This window comes from Macaca mulatta, chromosome 7, assembly GCF_049350105.2.
Source record: "Macaca mulatta isolate MMU2019108-1 chromosome 7, T2T-MMU8v2.0, whole genome shotgun sequence".
In the NCBI taxonomy this organism is placed as follows: domain Eukaryota; kingdom Metazoa; phylum Chordata; class Mammalia; order Primates; family Cercopithecidae; genus Macaca; species Macaca mulatta.
The window spans coordinates 73,212,300-73,230,193 of NC_133412.1; the positions used below are offsets into that span (position 1 = coordinate 73,212,300).

General features: G+C 40.4%; 1 protein-coding gene across 7 annotated transcripts in view; it reads right to left on the minus strand.

The window, feature by feature from the left end:
* SH3GL3 (SH3 domain containing GRB2 like 3, endophilin A3) overlaps positions 1–17,894 on the minus strand; it is a 165,725-nt gene that overhangs the window by 104,000 nt on the left and 43,831 nt on the right. For 2 of the 7 annotated variants that reach the window (XM_077940159.1, XM_077940158.1), the window contains one exon: positions 4,239–4,560. The exons of the other annotated variants lie outside the window; for them this stretch is intronic. The gene's annotated coding sequence lies outside the window, so the exon portion shown is untranslated. The remainder of the gene's footprint in view (positions 1–4,238; positions 4,561–17,894) is intronic. 7 annotated transcript variants of the gene reach the window in all.

Sequence of the window (17,894 nt, forward strand, 5' to 3'; positions counted from 1 at the left end):
CATGGGAGTTTCTGGGATGCTGGCAATGTCCTAGTTCTTGCCCTTAATGGGGTAACATTAGTGTTCACTTTATAATAATCCAACAGTCTGTACACTTATGTTTTATGCCCACAGAAAACAAGAGACTCAAGAAATGCATGCTCATCATGAAATTGAGCCTTGCCAGTACCCCAGAAGCCCCCCATGGATCCCTTTCTAACACAACCTCCCACCTCTTCTCATAGCCTATTACTACGCTGACTTTAATTCCCTAAGTGTACATCACTAAATACCATGATTTATCTTGGTCTGTTTTTTATTTTTCCTGGAATGAAACCAACTGAATATTTGCATTAGAGTCTGAAAACCATTCTTGATAAATCAATTTATTACTGTGATGTATATGTTTCCTTCAACATAACGATATTTTTTAAATATGTGAATTAAACATAGTTCAGCGGAAACAAAGATAATGTTCCATAACTTCACGAGTGTGTGTGAAGACACATTGAGAACACCAGTTTAAAATCAGCAAAACATTATCCATGACATTAACTCAGTGATGATAATTTGAATTTTATTAGATTTGTAATTTTATTTGCATTTAATTTGAAATGTTTGGAGTTCATAGCTGTCTTAAAGCTATAAGCATAAATTAACACTTAGTTTTATGTTTATACATATTTAAGTAGCAATATAATAAAACTAAATTTAAGTCAATACACCAAAAAGTCCCTTATGGAAAGGGGTCCTTAATTCACATAGGTTTGAGAAACCTGCCTAGGCATCAGCTCCCATTCCCTTCCCCTCCCCATCCCACCTGCGTGGGCTCCCTTTACCCCAGGACAAAATATCCTGCTACATAAATCCAGGCACCATCAAGAAAAGCACTTCCCAAAGCATCCGTGACATCTCTGTGAAGTGATGTCAAGCACTCAACCTGCTAGTTCTGGAATTCATTCCGATTCCATTTGTCATACATGTGATCAAAGCTGGAGAACAAAATAAGACACAGGTAATTAAGCAAAGTGTGAACACCGCTGATTTGGGCCAGAGGACAATTCTTTGAAATGCTAATGACAATAATCCAAAACTCATGCCTTGACTTCACTCTCACTTATGAACTCGGGCATAGAATTCACTCACCCAGGTAGATTTGTTTCCTCTGGCTGCTATAAAAAATTGCCAAAAACTCTGTGGCAAAACAATACAGACTTATTTTCTTACAGCTCTAGAGGTCAGAAGTCTAAAATCAGTCTTCCAGGGCTAAAATCAAGGTGCTGGCAGGCCTGGTTCCTTCTGGAGGCTCCAGGAGACAGGATCCGTGTCCTTGCCTTTTCTGGCTTCTAGAAGTCATGTGCATTCCTTGGACCCTGATCTCTCCTTCACATCACTCCAATCTCTTGCTTCCATCCTCACATTGCCTTCTCATATAAGATATCACTCACAGGTCCTAGGGATTAGGACATGGACATCTTGGGGGTGAGGGGAATTTCCCAGTCTGACACACCCAATAAGCAGAGTCTGACCTATGACAGCTGTGAATAAGAGGGACCCACTTCTCCTTTGCTTAAATGTCAAGGGGTCAAAAGGTGCTCACAAACACCTGCCTCATGCAGTTTCTGTGTGAATGGATCCTAAACTGCAAAGCACTACCATCTATGCCTATAGATAGAGAAACACAACATTTCTGCAATCATCTCATCCTTTTAAACTGGGTAAGAACTCAGAGAATTTGCTTCTGCTTTTGAAAAACTTATTTTGAAATAATGTCTGGTTTACAGAGAAGTTGCAAGCATATGACAAAAGAATTCCCCAATGCTACAAAGAATGCTCCAATAGACTTCGCTAGATTCCCTCAATTTTATCTCGTCTATTTTATCAATTTTCTCTCTCTCTCTTTTTCTCCCTCCAACCCACCCTTTCCACCCTCTCTCTCTCCCCCTCCACTAAATCATTTTGAGGACAAATTGCAGATATGATGCCCCCTTTCCCCCTAAACATTTCATTGTGTATTTCCAGTGCAACTTAGCTTCTAAGCGGGTTTGGAAAACAGAGGGCTGAATTGTCAGTGGGAAAAGTTTCCAAGGGAGATATTCTTCTTTGGGTCTGGAAATCCAAAGGAGACAAGTCCTTGTTCTGGAAAGTGGGAAGTGTCACATCTCATTGTATTGCAAAAAATTATTTTTCACATAATATTATCCCAAACTCCAGGCACTGAGATTTTTGCCCTTGATCCACTGATGAGCAAGTACTTATAATACACAATCTCTACACATCCACTACAGGGAAGCGCAGTGAAACTGGCTACTGAACAGCACAGATGGAAGGAACGAAGCATGGAAAATAATCCTCGTGGACTAGTTGTTTCTCCTTGTCTTTTCTATGTCCTAACATAAAGTGAATTGAAACCCTCTAGGATAAGAGCTATGCCATAGCTATCAGTGTTCTGCAATTGTGTGTATCCCATAATCATTCATTTACGATGATCAGTCATTTATGATGATCATCCATTTACGATCCTTATTCATTTATGATTTTCTGCTCAGGTTGCTCTTAGGGTTAGATGGAAAAATTCCATTCAGCAAAGATTTATTGAGCACCTACTGTGCCCTGGGTCAAGTGGGAAGTAGAAATGAATGGAGGGTCATGATTTAGTGGGAGAGACAGATGCGTCAACCACAAAGAGAAAAGCAGCATGAAGTACAGTCTGCAGTAGAGCATGAGGGAAGTGTTCTCAGTGGTAGAAAAGACTTCCTAAAGGAAGGAGGGCAGGGATGATGCCTTGAAGCAGCATTTGGGAAGTCTAGGAGAGGGGCAAGCGTTTCCCCAGATGAAAGAGAAGCCTGAGCCGAGGCACCACAGGATGCAGATGTCCAGCACGTCTAGGGATAGAGGGTGACTAATCCGGTGTGGCTCAACAGTGGAGGGTTTAAGTGTAGTTGGGGCCTGAAAAGGACGTGGAATAAGATCATGAAACCTCTTGACACCATGTCTTATCTTTCCATGGTCTTTATTCTGTAGCTATAGTTGAACTTACGGAAAACAAATTTCCTTTTCATTGCCAAGTAATTAACATCCCACAAGTTAAATGTTCAAAACCTTGACCTCGTTCTAGCGATTAAACAATTTCTCAAAGACCCTTCCAACCCCACACCTCTCAGCTCCATGCTGTGATAAATGCATCACTAGCAGAAGGTAGGGCGGGAAAGGCATTGCGAATACACACAGCAGAAAAACACGGATTCACAGCAGGAAAAGTACAACTTTTGTGCAAAGTTGACCCAGACCATCTCATTATGCAGTGGTTGAAACCTGTCTGAAAAGGAGTGTGTGGATTTGTCATGAGGACCTATGTAAATATATTTCCAAAAGATTATTTTCAAATGGCTCTACAGTTTAGAAGGGAAAAAAAAGATATAACCTTTTTAAAATGTGGGAAGCAGGAACAATATTGCTGGCAGCTTATTCATCTAGTTAATGAGTACTCTAAGGAGTCCATCCAGAATAGCACCTCATCTGGAGGAAGCTGGTAGGGAGAGGCAGGGAGGGAGGCAGCCAGGCAAAGGTGGGAAAATAGAGCGCTGACTACACTGAGAGTCTTGGAGGGGATGGAGGAATAGGGAGGTCAGGAAGGCAGGGACGGGAAGGAAGGAAGACAGAAGGAGGAGGGTAAAGGTTAGGAAGCAATGATGCTGCCCTACCACCACTCTGCCTGGCACCTTTTGTTTGGCTCCCTTACACGGGCAGGAACAGAGGACCTTTCCAATTCTAATGTGCAGGAAAGCCCAATCTGAAAACCAGGAGTAGCTTTTCTGACACCAGGAGCAAAGAAAGCAGCGCACTTCCAGGCTCTGATTGCCGCACAAAAGCAAATTATTTGGGAACACCACAAGCACTTATGAGACTTCTCACCCTAGCAGTAGTTTCGAAATGAAAACTACCCAGACCTTGCAGCAAAGAATTAAATTGATATTAAATAAACGGAGTTGTTAAGGCAAATGAAAAGAGTATTAAGCACATTTTTTTCTTAATTGACTTAAACATCTTTATCTTACACTATCAAGGAGCTAATGGCAATGCATCTGGGTTACAGAAAAGCGATCTCACCCTCAGTCCCACCAAGACCTTGGCAATAAGAGTTCCAGAAGAATTTAAAAATCACCCATTAATGGATAGAAGCAGGGATGGGGTCAAGTCACCTTAAATAGCAGGTGGTATTTATCCCCCTTGAGAGGCCCTGTCAAGGCTCTCCTTGCCTTCTGAGGTGACCTAGGTCTGAAGACCCTTGTCAGTACGAAACTCCACTGCAGTTTATAGTGCTGACATGGTGCAAAAACTCAGAGTGACTGTCCATCCAAGGTCTGGCTCCTAGTAGGTCCAGTATTGTTCCAAGTGTCAAACTCCCCTCTTACCCTGTATCCTGAAAGCTTGTGCAACACTAAGGTCTGATACCATACCAGCCCTGTCCAGGGTGGAGATGGTAGGAGGAAATGCCCAGGAAGCATGGTAAACGTCAAGGGTGCGGCTTCCTGGGAGCCAAGATGTGCTGGGGGAGGGAACCAGCAGGTGCGCAGTACCCTGGGAGAGAGAAAACTGGAAACGTTGTGATCCTGGAGACGAAGCAGCTGACAGAGATGCTCTAGAGCCCAAGAGAAATAGGAGTTTCTAGACTTTTAGATTTCATAAGTAGTAAATACCCACAGTAGTAGTAATAGTTATTATTATTACTGTATACAAAGTATTTTCAACTTTTTTCATTTTCCCAGGAAAGGACACAACCTTTTTAACTATTGCTGCTTTCATTTTAAAAAGGAACTTTTAATACTAAAATTATAGGAGGAACATAATATCTGACATCACATAAATTCAGATTTGAAGGAAATTTACTTTTTTGCCTTATTTGTTCTTATTTTTTCTCATTTTGTTAAGAACCAGCGAACACTTTGAAGAAAGCCAAAAGTTTACATCTGGAGCTGGAGGGTTCTGTGACTGCACACCAGGCACTCTGCCAGCCCTATTTCTGCCTGTAATCCTGCAGGTCACTTGCCAGAGGCAGTACCTTCTATAAAGAGAAAAGCCTAAGGCACCATCACGGGCATCCCAGGACCTACCTAATCCGTTCTTCTGATTGGCCAGCTTTTTTTTTTCATTGTACTTTAAGTTCTAGGGTACATGTGCACAACGTGCAGCTTTGTCACATATGTATACATGTGCCATGTTGGTGTGTTGCACCCATTAACTCATCATTTACATTAGGTATATCTCCTAATGCTATCCCTCCCCCCTTCCCCAACCCCACGACAGGCCCTGGTGTGTGATGTTCCCCACCCTGTGTCCAAGTGTTCTCATTGTTCAATTCCCACCTATGATTGAGAACATCTGATTGGCCAGCTTTCTTTTGGGAAAGCCTGAATGCTGTACCCCTGCTTGGTGGTGAATATGCTCTAAGTAGTCCTTTGCAAACCCAGAGAAAGGATTAATTGATTGCCTTCCTTTTTTCACTTTGGCTGACAGGAAGCTCAACATCAAATCTGAGGATCCACATAGCAACATCATGTACCCTTTTACATGTATATTGACACACAAATACACTTGCACATGCCTCTACAAGCTTTGACTTTTCCATAAAATATTTATATGTTCCCGGATCATGATTTATGACTCTTATTTACATTGTACTTTTTAATTTTTAACAAGTTGCTTTAAATCTTATGTGGGACAAGGGAATAAATAAAATTTTTTAAAATTAGGACTATAAAATTTTGCTAAAGCAATTCACTGATAGGCAATGGCTGTGGCAAACACAATGTCTTTACATAGTAACCAAACTGCAAAGCAAAAATTATTTAGGCCACTAGGTTAGACATTAGATTCCAAACTTATATAAGCAAAGCTAATTTTTCCCCCTAAAGATATAATATAGTGGGCCATCAGCTGAATTTAAAATTCACACAGCTTCCAAACAATAAGAGGCACTTTTCTCTTCCACGAACAAAGACGTTTTATTCATACATGAATAAAGCAAAGATTCTTTCTATTCTATCTACATGAAGCAATCCTGCATTTCTATACAAAATGAGGTATTTTGCACCAGGCAGAGCTATATTACAGAATTGCTGTGCATTCTGGATGAAGCTGTCTGATGATGGCACATGCGTTGAATAACAAAAAGCACTTTGTATCAGCAAAAACAAAACAAAAAAAAAAAGAATCCTTAAGCCTTCCATGACACTCTCTTCTGTTTTTCCCTCAACACAAGGCATTGATGGGTGAACACATACATTAATATATTTACTTCAAATCTAGCCCTGGGCATGCTCCCTAAAGGATGGCAAAAGTGTGTGGGCCCAAAGTGAAAGGCCCAAATCAAAGAAATGAACTCCACACCAAACATATTTGTGCAGTGTTTTGGTTTAATTTTTCCAAGGGTATAATTTAAAATAGGCTTTGTGAAACTGGTGGGGATGAGGGGAGGATTCTCTTCAAAGTGATTGTAAACTCCTTCAAGGCACTAACTGGGTAATTTATACTTATTCTAGAGTTAAATCCCTGAAGTATTCATATTTCTGAATAATTAGGGAGGCATCATAAAAATAGCATACTCTTTAAAGATCTTTGCCCTCTTCCTTTCTCCAGAAGTTTAAATCATCTTCTTAAAAGGGTTAATACGATTCTTATATCAGGAACCAGCACTGACCAACCTGGTCAATTTAACAGAAACCAGCGTTTATCACACCAATAAAACTGGATTTGACATATGAAGTCTTCACTTGAAAACTAAGTTCTTCCTTTCTCCCATTATTGAGCAATAAATTACCGAGAAGTTCTGGTCTACTAAATAGGAAGAAGTGAGGTTGCAGAAAATATAAACCAGTTTAAAGCCAGAAAGCCACAGCAATCATTTAGAAGCAAAACACGAAGTTATGAGCTTCCTTCATCATAATAGTCGTTGTCTATTCCCAGCCTCCAGTCCTCTCCAAAGTCGGTGGGACATCTAAGAACGTGCTCCCAGGATTCTGCCCTCACTCCATAAGACGAGGCAGGGCATGCCTGCCCATTTCTCCCCTCCACACCAGGTCAGCCTTCATTCCCCATCTTCTTTATCCAGGACAAGGCTTGACCAAAATGGCCTGTTCCAAAGGCAATTCCCCTGCTCTCACTTTTCTGTCCCATCACTTTCTCAAGAAAAATATGTATTTTTTAAATGTGTAGTTTCTTAATGCACACTAAAATGCTCAATGTATGTAAAAACATTCATTCCATAAGCCTTACCAATTGCTCAATGCACAGTAAGATCCTGGGTGAGAAGCCTTACAATCACCTCTAATCAGTCTCCCTGTTTCTACCTCGGCCCCTCTAAAATCTATTCTCAAAGGAGCAACCAGAATGATCTTTTAAAAATGTAAGCCCAGCAGTGGCTTACGCCTGTAATCCCAGCACTTTGGGAGGCCGAGGCAGGCGGATCATGAGGTCAGGAGATCGAGACCATCCCGGCCAACATGGTGAAACCCCGTCTCTACTAAAAATACAAAAATTAGCTGGGCGTGGTGGTGTGTGCCTGTAGTCCCAGCTACTCGGGAGGCTGAGGCAGGAGAATTGCTTGAACCCGGGAGGTGGAGGTTGCAGTGAGCCACTGCACTCCAGCCTGGTGACAGAGCAAGACTCCGTCTCAATCAATCAATCAATAAAATAAAATAAAATTGCACCTGGACCCCATATCCCACCTCTAGCACCCTTGATCCATTTTCTTTTCCTCCAAAGTACTTACTGTGTAATATACTCATTTTGAGCTTACCATATGATATACATGGGTTTTGCTCATAGATATATTCCAAGCACCTAGAAATGTGTCTGGTACATAGTGGGTGGGCACTGAATAAATATTTTTTCAATAAATAAATGAATAAGGCCAAGTGCAGTGGCTCACGCCTATAATTCCAGCACTTTGGGAGGCCAAGGTGGGTGGCTCACCCGAAGTCAGGAGTTCGAGACCAGCCTGGCCAACATGGTGAAACCCCATCTTCTACTAAAACTACTAAAATTAGCCAGGCATGGTGACATGCACCTGTAATCCCAGCTACTCGGGAGGCTGAGGCAGGAGAATCACTTGAACCCAGGAGGCGGAGTTGCAGTGAGCTGAGATCACACCACTGCACTCCAGCCTAGGCAACAGAGTGAGACTCTCAAAAAAATAAAAGAAAATAATAATAAAGGAATGAATACCTGGAAGATCCAAGATGAATCACTAAAAAAGTAATGAAAACCAACAAAAGATATCAGTAAAGGTCATTCATTAAAAATAAGTGTACAAAGGACGGGCACGGTGGCTCACGCCTGTAATCCCAGCACTTTGGGAGGCCGAGGCAGGCAGATCACGAGGTCAGGAGATCGAGATCCTGGCTAACATGGTGAAACCCTGTCTCTACTAAAAAAATACAAAAAAATTATCTGGGCGTGGTGGCGGTCGCCTGTAGTCCCAGCTACTTGGGAGGCTGAGGCAGGAGAATGGCGTGAACCCAGGAGGCGGAGCTTGCAGTGGGCGGAGATCGTGCTACTGCACTCCAGCCTGGGCGACAGCAAGATTCTGTCTCCAAAAAAAAAAAAAAAGTGTACACAAAAACAGGTTTTCAAACCTCAGTAATAACCAATCAGGAAAGTGATTTTTTTTTTTTTTTTTAGCAAAACAGAATGATTTCTATAAGCAAAACCTGTTATGGTAAAGAGATGGGGCAGAGCTGCGATGCTCCCCAGCCCTCAGCCACTCCTTGGGAGCCTTTATCGCTAAAGGAGTGGAAGTTTGAAAACCTATGCGTCAGAAAACGCATAGGAGAAAAGGGCCAATTCACACCAGAAACAAGAAATTTTAAAAACGTAGAATATTTAAGAATTTGCCAGACCTCTACTGAAATGAAACCTACAAAATTTTTCTGAGGGACATAAAAAGATTCAAAAGTAAGTGGCAAGACATGCCACATTCCTAAGTGGGAAGACTAATTTCTAACAAGTCACAGACAAGACTACAACACAGCCAAAAATAAGTATGTTAATATTAAAGGAATCCTAAAGCTCATCTAGAAACAAAAATGTAAAAAATATCAGGAAAATGCCGAAAAACAAGAGTAACGTGCAGGAGCAGGCCCTATCAGATGTGTCCCGCAGAGCACAGTAACTACAAGTAGGTGGCAGAAAGTGCCAGAATCAACAGAATGAGCAATTAACAAAAGAGAAAGCTCAGAAATATAACCAATATATAGGATCCCACTTCGTAATACAGGTAGCATTTACAATAGGAAGAGGTCAGATTATCCCATAAATTTGCTAACCATATTCATCACATTCAGGGAAAAAAAAATGTTACAACCAAAGCTTTAAAAAAATTTCAGATGAATGGTTTAAATATTTTTAAATGAAAGCATAAAAATAAAACCACCACATGTAGGTGAACATTTGTGTAATCTCAGAGTAGGAATGCCTTTCTAAACAGGATTTCAGAAGTCAAGACCTATAATGGCAAAGGCTAATAAAATCAACTACAAAAAAAAAAAAACCTATATGTTAAAAAACAAATATGGGAAAAGATTAATAAACCCTTTTACAGTAAAATAATTTCTTTTTACCAAAAGACATCTTTAGGCTTTAGAGAGTGAAAAGATAAACTATAGAACAAGAGAAGATATTTGTACAACATATAACAACAAAGGGCTAGTGTCCAGAATATGTAAAGAACTGCTACAAATAAATAAAAGAAAACTAATTTCTTAAAAACGGAAAAATACTTGAACAAACATGTCACTAAAAAGGAAATTCAGGCCAGGAACGGTGGCTCACACCTCTAATCCCAGCACTTTGGGAGGCCAAGGCAGGCAGATCACCTGAGGTCAGGAGTTTGTGACCAGCCTGGCCAACATTTAGTGAAACCATGTCTCTACTAAAAAATACAAAAATTAGCTGAGTGTGGTGGCACACACCTGTAATCCCAGCTACTTGGGAGGCTGAGGTGGGAGAATCACTTGAACTTAGGAGGGAGAGGTTGCAGTGAGCCGACATCGCATCACTGCACCCCAGCCTGGGCGAGAGAGTGAGACTCCATCTCTTTAAAAAAAAAAAAAAAAAGGAAATTCAACTGGCCAATAAATAAATGAAAGAATGTACAACCTTGTGACTGCCAGGGAATGCAAAATTAAAATCCCAATGAGATATCACTTACATACTCACCAGATGGGCAAAAATCAGAAAGACCAATAATACCACGGATTGGCAAGGATGTAAAATAATGGGAACTCTCACGTCCTGCAGATTGGAGTACAATCCCATATTATTTGATGAGGTCTGGCCATTATCTAGTAAAGTTAAAGAAAAAGTGAAGACGCCGATGTCCTTTAGCCAGTGAGTGCACTACAAGGTCAACTTAGAGAAGCCTGTGGAATGTGCACCAGGAAACACGCCCATAATATTTGCTGCAGCAGTTTTCATAATAGTCTCAAACCCAGGACAATACCAATGACCATGAACAGGAGAACAGATACATACGTAAGCGGTGTATTTATACAATGAATTTCTAGATTGCGATTAAATGAGCTCTGGCTATATGCAACTATATGGATATGCCTAATATCGAGATAAGACCCAATTTTAAAATACGGTATGATCCCATGTATAAAATGGGTAAAAACAGGCAAAACTAAACTATCTTGTTTAGAGATGCATACGTGTTGGTGGTAAAACTGTAATTATAAAGAAAGAAATTATTATAAAAGTCAGGATAGTTATGTTAGTTGTCTATTACTCTGCTAAAAAATTACCCCCAAACTCAGCAGCTTAAAACAGCTCACATGGCTGTTATCTCACACAGTTTCTGAGAGTCAGGAATCCAAGAGCAGCTTAGGTGGGTGATTCTGGCCCAGGATTTCTCATGAGCCTGCAGTTAAGCTGTGGGCCAGTGCTGCAGTGATCTGAAAGGCAGAGCATCTGCCTCCCAGCTCACCAACATGGTTGTTGGCAGGCCTCAGTTCTCCAAGGGCTTTTGGAAGGAGGGCCTCAGTTCCTGGATACCGGGGCCTTTCCACAGGGCTGCCTGAGTGTTGTCAAGACATGGCAACTGGCTTCCCCCAGAGTGATTCATCGGCGAGAGAGTAAGTGAGCCCAAGATGGGAGCCACAGTCTTTTATAATCCAATCTGGAATGTAACATCCCACTGTTTCTGTCATATTGTTGGTCACACTGGCCCACCTTGGAACAATCCTGGGTGGGTATGAAGACCAGAAGGAGAGAATCACTGGGGGCCATCTGTGAAGTTGGCTACCACAATTGTGACTTCTTCTAGAAAGTTGGGTGTAGATTGTATCAGGAAGGAACACACAGGGAACTTCTGGGAAACTGGCAAGATTCTGTTGCTTGAATTGGTGGTTGTACAGTTGTTAACTTCATAATTATTTGATAAACTGTACATTTATATTCTATGCACTGTTCCAAATCTATGTCAGATTCCACAATAAAAATGTAAACAGAAAAGCCTATTTAAATTTCAAATGACTAACAGGAAAATTATTTGCAGCAATTCAACAATCATATGTAAAATGTGTAAAGAGTTCTTAGAAATCAGTAAGAGACAAACACCACAATGGAAATAAACAGTGATTCATAAAATAACAAAAAAGGTGGATAAGAATGTAACATTTCATCTTACAGTTAAAGAAATGACAATTAAAATAGTGATTTTAAAATATTATATCCAGCCTAGTGTTAATAAAGACATGGGGAAATCCGCCTTTTCTTACACTATTTGAGGGGGAAATTTTCTGGAACATAACTTGGTGATGCATAACAAAAGTCCTTAAAATATCCAATGCTGACTCAGCAACTTTATTTCAGGATTACTTTTTTTCTCTAGGAAATTGCCAAAAACAGTAGCATGAAATCACTAATTATACTTGTTCTAGTTGGGAACACAAACGTGAAATCAGGTTTCCAGGACTGGAATCCCAGCTGCAATACTTATTTTTCACTTCAGGTATATTATTTTGTACCTCAGTCCCCTCATCTGTAAAACTGGGGGAGAAGAAAATACCTACCCCGTAAGGTTGTTGAGGCTTAAGTCAAATAATGCATAAAAACATCTTAAACTCATAATCTGAGACAGCAAGTACTCAATAAATCTTACTTACTGTTATTAGTGAAAATTGGTAACAACTTAAATATCCAACAATTAGAAAACTTTAAATAAATTGTAGTTTTTCCATATTATACAGCTTCTAAAAATTATGATGTGGATCTATATTTTCATAGAAATATCATCACAACATATTAAGTGAGAAATGCAGGTTAGAAGCCAGTACATTTAATTTTTGCATTTTTATAAACATATGTAAATATAATAATATTGGGTATATATCCAATATTAAGAGTAACAATATAGGGTAATGAGATGTGGATAATGGTTTTGCTGGGGTTTTTTTGTATTTTATAAAGTTTTTTTTTTCTTTGTTTTTGTATTTTATAATGTTTCATCAATGAACATAAGTGATGTATGAAATACATGATTAATTTAAAAACAATCCAAAATAACAAACAGAAAAATCAAGAGGTATGAAATACAGTGGATTTTCATTATTAAAAGTAATTATGTTCTATTAAGTCACTACAAACACTCAGTTAATGAATACTGAACCACTGCTTTAGCCTAAAGGAAATAGAAGTTAGGTTCTTTCAAGTCTCTGGTCACATAAGCCTCTCATATATATATGGGGAGTTGATCCGAATTCATAAGAAAAATACTAATACTCCAAAGGATGGCTAGGCCAAGGGTATGAACAAGTCATAACAGGAGAAATACAATTAGCAAATAAACCCATGAGAAAACCTTGAGCCCCCAAACTGGGCAACATAGTGAAACCTCCTCTCAACAAAATATATGTATTTTTTAATTAGCCAGGCAAGGTGGAGCATGCCTGTACTCCTAGCTACTCGGGAGGCTGAGGGAGGAGGATCTCTTGAGCCCCAGAAGGTCGAGGCTACAGTGAGCCATGATGGCACCACTGCACTCCAACCCGGGTGACAGACTGAGACTTTGCCACAAAACAAAACAAAAACCTCAGGCCCATTCATTTATTCACATCCATCCGTTTATTCATTCACACAGGCATATATAAGGTACCTCCAAATATGCACAGCTGGGTGCTCCAAAAGTCACAGATATAAGGCATTAAGTCCTATTCCTGGGTAATTTGGGAGACACACGCTGAATCCAGGAAGTATGCACACGTGGGTGTGGAGGCCTCGGCCTCCCCTGTTTCCTACTGTGTGTGGGGTGCCTCCACTCACCATTACACCAAACATGACAGTGGTTACTCGCTTGCCCTGGGACACCGAAGGAAGGTGCTGCTGATTGTGATCACCAACTCAGCAAACCCTTAGGCTCCGGGATGCTAATCTGCTGTCCATTTCCACACACTGATGAGGGAAAGGCATCCCACCCAGGTGAAGGGCATTCCTAAAAAGTCAGTAGACCCTTGGGAAAAGGCTATAATTTAGACACATAGTTTGTCACTTCATCTAAAGATACATCACTTCTTCCAACAACTTGAAACTATTCTTCAGATTAAATTTATATTATTCCTAGAGTAAAGCTTAGTCAAATAGCTGCAATTAACATTATTTATAAAACACCTATTTTTCTAATGAGTTATTAGGTTCCCTTCCTTTCCTGCAAACTGTGACTAAAAAGAAGCCAGTAAGTTTTTTGTTTTTTTTTAGACGGAGTCTCACTCTCGCCCAGGCAGGAGTGCAGTGGCGCGATGTCAGCTCACTGCAACCTCAGCTTCCCGGGTTCAAGAGATTCTCCTGCCACAGCCTCCAAGTAGCTGGGGTTATAGGCGTGGGCCTCTACACTTGACTAATTTTTGTATTTTTAATAGAAATGGGGTTTCACCACGTTGGCCAGTCTGGTCACGAACTCCTGACCTCAGGTGATCTGCCCGCCTAGGCCTCCCAAAGTGCTGGGATTACAGACGCGAGCCACCGCACCTGGCCAGAAGCCAGTAAGTCTTAAATGCAAGATGCGTTTTCTCATGTGTAGGATGAGTAACTGAGATCTTGCATCCAAACATGAAATTGAATAAACTGACCTTTCAATACCTGTTCCTCTTGTGACGCTAATAATCTCACTCTGAATTCCACCTCTAACCTTCCCAAGAATATTAAACAGGATCATGATTAGCAAATTGAATTTTTTTTAAATATATAAGTCAGGAAGAGAAAAAAATATTAGCACAGGAAGTACTTTTATGATATATTAATACTTCACGAATCTAAAATTAAAGTTCAGTTTATGTATGAAATATAGCATAACTTGAGTTACTTAAGTTTCATAAAATGCAAAAATAGTTTTTCCAGACAATAATCAAAAATTTAATCCATTTACTTTCATAAATGTCATAAAGTTGTTAATTATGCTATAAACAGTGTTACAAGCTGTTGGCCTTCAAAGAATTGCAGAGTTCTTGCTTATTTCTGAGAAGCATATAACTCTGGAACACTAAAAACTTCAGGTGAAAATAGTTTAAAACTGTAATATTTTCTGGTCTAAAGGTCATTAACAGCATAAGCCAATTCCAAAAAGTACTAAGTTTCAAGGATACACAGAGGACAAGAAAAAATATCCCAAAATCCACAGTTATAACTCTTTTCAAAGGGCCTTCTTAGCCCCTGTCTTCTAGAAAGCAGAGCCTGAGACAAGGATTAAAGTGATGACAACTTATTGTGCGAGGTACTAGCCCAGAACAGTAAGAGTGAGGAAAGAGAGAGCAAGGCCAAGAAAGAGTCCAAGGATTGTGTGATAAAGGGTATAACTGCACCAGCCACCTTCAAAACAAGCCAGGCCACTAGGCAAGTATGTCTATCAGCACACAGGACTTTCTTAGAAAGAGCTGCAAGAAGAAACTGCACCTTAGAGTAGTCCCTGGAAGGGAGAAAGGAAGGGAAATTGATCTGTCCAGTGCCATCCTATCCTCTCCCATTGGTTAAGATTCACCATAGGAGCCAAAGACCCAACACTTCCGGGTTTCACCCTCCAGCCCTTGGACAGCCACTGGAGAAGCCAGGTTCTAGGCCCCTGGTGCAGCACTTCATCCAAGACCAATGGTGGAGAGAGATGTGGCACTTGACAGGGCTCAGCATGTGGGGCCTGAAGGCCACATTGGTCCAGGGCTTCATCGATGAACTCCAGCCTGCTCTGTAAACTCCAGCGAAAGTGTGGTCAGGGAGGAGGGTCTCAAAAGAAGGCAGCAACAAAACACACACCTAAAAATGCCTGCAAAGCTTATTACTATCAATATACCTTATTACTATCATTATATCCAATACAGAAGCATTGACACCAGGGATTTATTTCCTTATCTCAAATTTCCAAGTAATTTGCCCAATCAAGGACAGCACAATGACCACCTCAGGCCAGCTGTGGTTACTCTGTAACATATTGGGAACCACAATAAAGCCAAGCTCCATGTTATTGACTGGAGATTAGGGTCTGGACTCAGAATATGGGTGCACCTTCCAGAATGATTCCATCTGAGTTGGCATTTGTTCAGCCCCTCATTATAATCAAGTAGCTGCCACATTAGCAGTCAACAGGACTTCCCAACCCTCTCCCTTTCAGATGATCTTCTCCAGTGTCCTGTGTCCATTTTTCAGCAGACTGGTACCTTTTCCTGAAATAATGCAGCTTTTAAGTATCAGGGAGTTGCGAGGCTTTGGGGTTCTTGTGTCATCTTCCAGGATTTTATTCAGATCTCATTCTGTGGCCAGGCCCTACTGTGTAATTGTTGTGTATTTGTTTGTTCTAAGGTCCTGTGTACTGATAGAATTTTATATACTTTACTCAGGTTGCAGTGACACTAGTTAAAACACTAATAATCATTTACTAAGGTTTACAGTTGGCACGATTCTTGGTATTTATCATTCAGTGGTCATTTCATTGACTATTAATCACTGAGTCTCCAAGGCTAGAGCAGTTACCACACATGCTAGGCACTCAGTAAACATTTATTTAGTGAATGACATTTGTTTCTTTGGTCAGATTTGGATCTTAGTGAGAACCGGATGACTAATTGAAATATGATTACATATATGACTACCCTTTAAAATGTTTAAGGGAAATTAACAGAATTTATAAATAGTATTAATTGAGGGATTTAATTGGTTAAATTTATAAATTAAACATTGTTCAAAGACAAGTGCTTTTCATTTTAACAAATATCAGATTTACAAATGAATTTATAAGATTTGTAAGTTATTTTTTAAAGTTTAATGTAGAATCAGTTTCACATTTATGACTTCAAAGAGTTAAGTATTTAATAAAATACTGCTAACTGTAAATCTCCCTTTCTAGGCCTTAGACATTAAAAAACCTAGGGGTAAGAAAGATAGAGACCCTTATCATGAGAGGCAAGATATGTATAAAATGCTGTAAGAACACGGAGAATGAAGCAACCCATCCCCCACCCTGAGCAGGTGGGGGAAGAGGAAGGAAAAGGGGGTAAAAATTCCTAAAATTTCTAAAGCAGCAGGTAATGCTTCAACAGAATCTTAAAGGAGGAGAAAGCAAAACACCAGGAGGACAATAGAGGGAGGTGGAGGAGAAGCTTATTTCAGCAGAAGGAAGAACATGGGCCTGGTCCAGAGGGATAACCCAACAGGGCATGGTATGGAAACTGCCAAGTAGCTCCGATGGCTAGAGCTAGGCCAGCAGACACAAGGGCTTGACAACCAATGGGAAGCAGTACAAGTTTATACTGAAGGGCCACTGAAGGATTTTCAGTAGGGGGTGACTATTCCTGTTTTAGGAAGATCCCTCTGGCCACAGTGGGATGGCCTGGAGTGGGAGAGAAAATAGGTGGGAGAGGTGGCAATGTAGATGATAAGTAATGTGGCCCCACCCTGAGGAGTGATGGTGGTGCAGAGAGAGATTGACAGATCTTAGAGCACTTAAGAGGTAAAAATCTACAGAACGTAGAGAGATAAGGGTGTGGAGTGAGTCCCTAGCACAATGCCAAGTGAATCACTGAGGACACTCAAAAGTGTTGAATGAATAAAATAATGGCAACAATAACAAAACACGGCATTTGGTGGAAGTTACTATATATTGAGCCCTTTGCCAAGAGCTTTGCCTTTATTATCTAATTTTATCTTCATGTCCATCCTTCAAGGAAGATATGCTTAATTTCCAGAAACTAAGACACATGAAAGGTGGATTACTTGCCCAAGCTCACCCACCTAATCAAGAGAGGAGTCGGGATTGAAGCGGGGGTAATCAGCTCCAGAGTGCTATGCCCAAAGATGAAGGTTGGTTTTATAGTTTCTAGTAAATTGGAGTGATGAAAATGTTTGGATGGATTTAAAAAATATATTTTTTGAAAACTAATTTGAGGTGTGTGGGGGTGTCCAAGTAGAGCTGTCCAGATGGGCTGCCTAAAGCTCAAGAGAAATGTCAGGACAGGAATTATGAACAGGTGATCACATGGGTTATCATGAGAGTCATGGTATCACACACGAAACATGAACCAAGTGAAAAGACTAGATGACCAATAGCAAACTCCTCGTGATCACTGATTTTAAAAAGTTGGACAGAGAAAGAGAGGCCAGAAAATAAAACATAGTGAACAGAGAGTTAAGAGTTTAACCAGCAGTGGTGTGGTAGGAATCACAGTAGAAGACGTTTCCAGAAGAAGATGGTCAAAATGCACAACAAAGCAGAGCTGCGAAAAATAAAGACACAAATGCCTGCTGGATTCATCTTTTAAGAAGACGTTGGTAACTTAACTGAAGTAGATCCATTGTGTGACGGAGGGGGCAGTAGATTACATTGGTTGACAGTGATACATGATCAGGAAGTGAAAGCAGTGGGTAGAGATATGCTT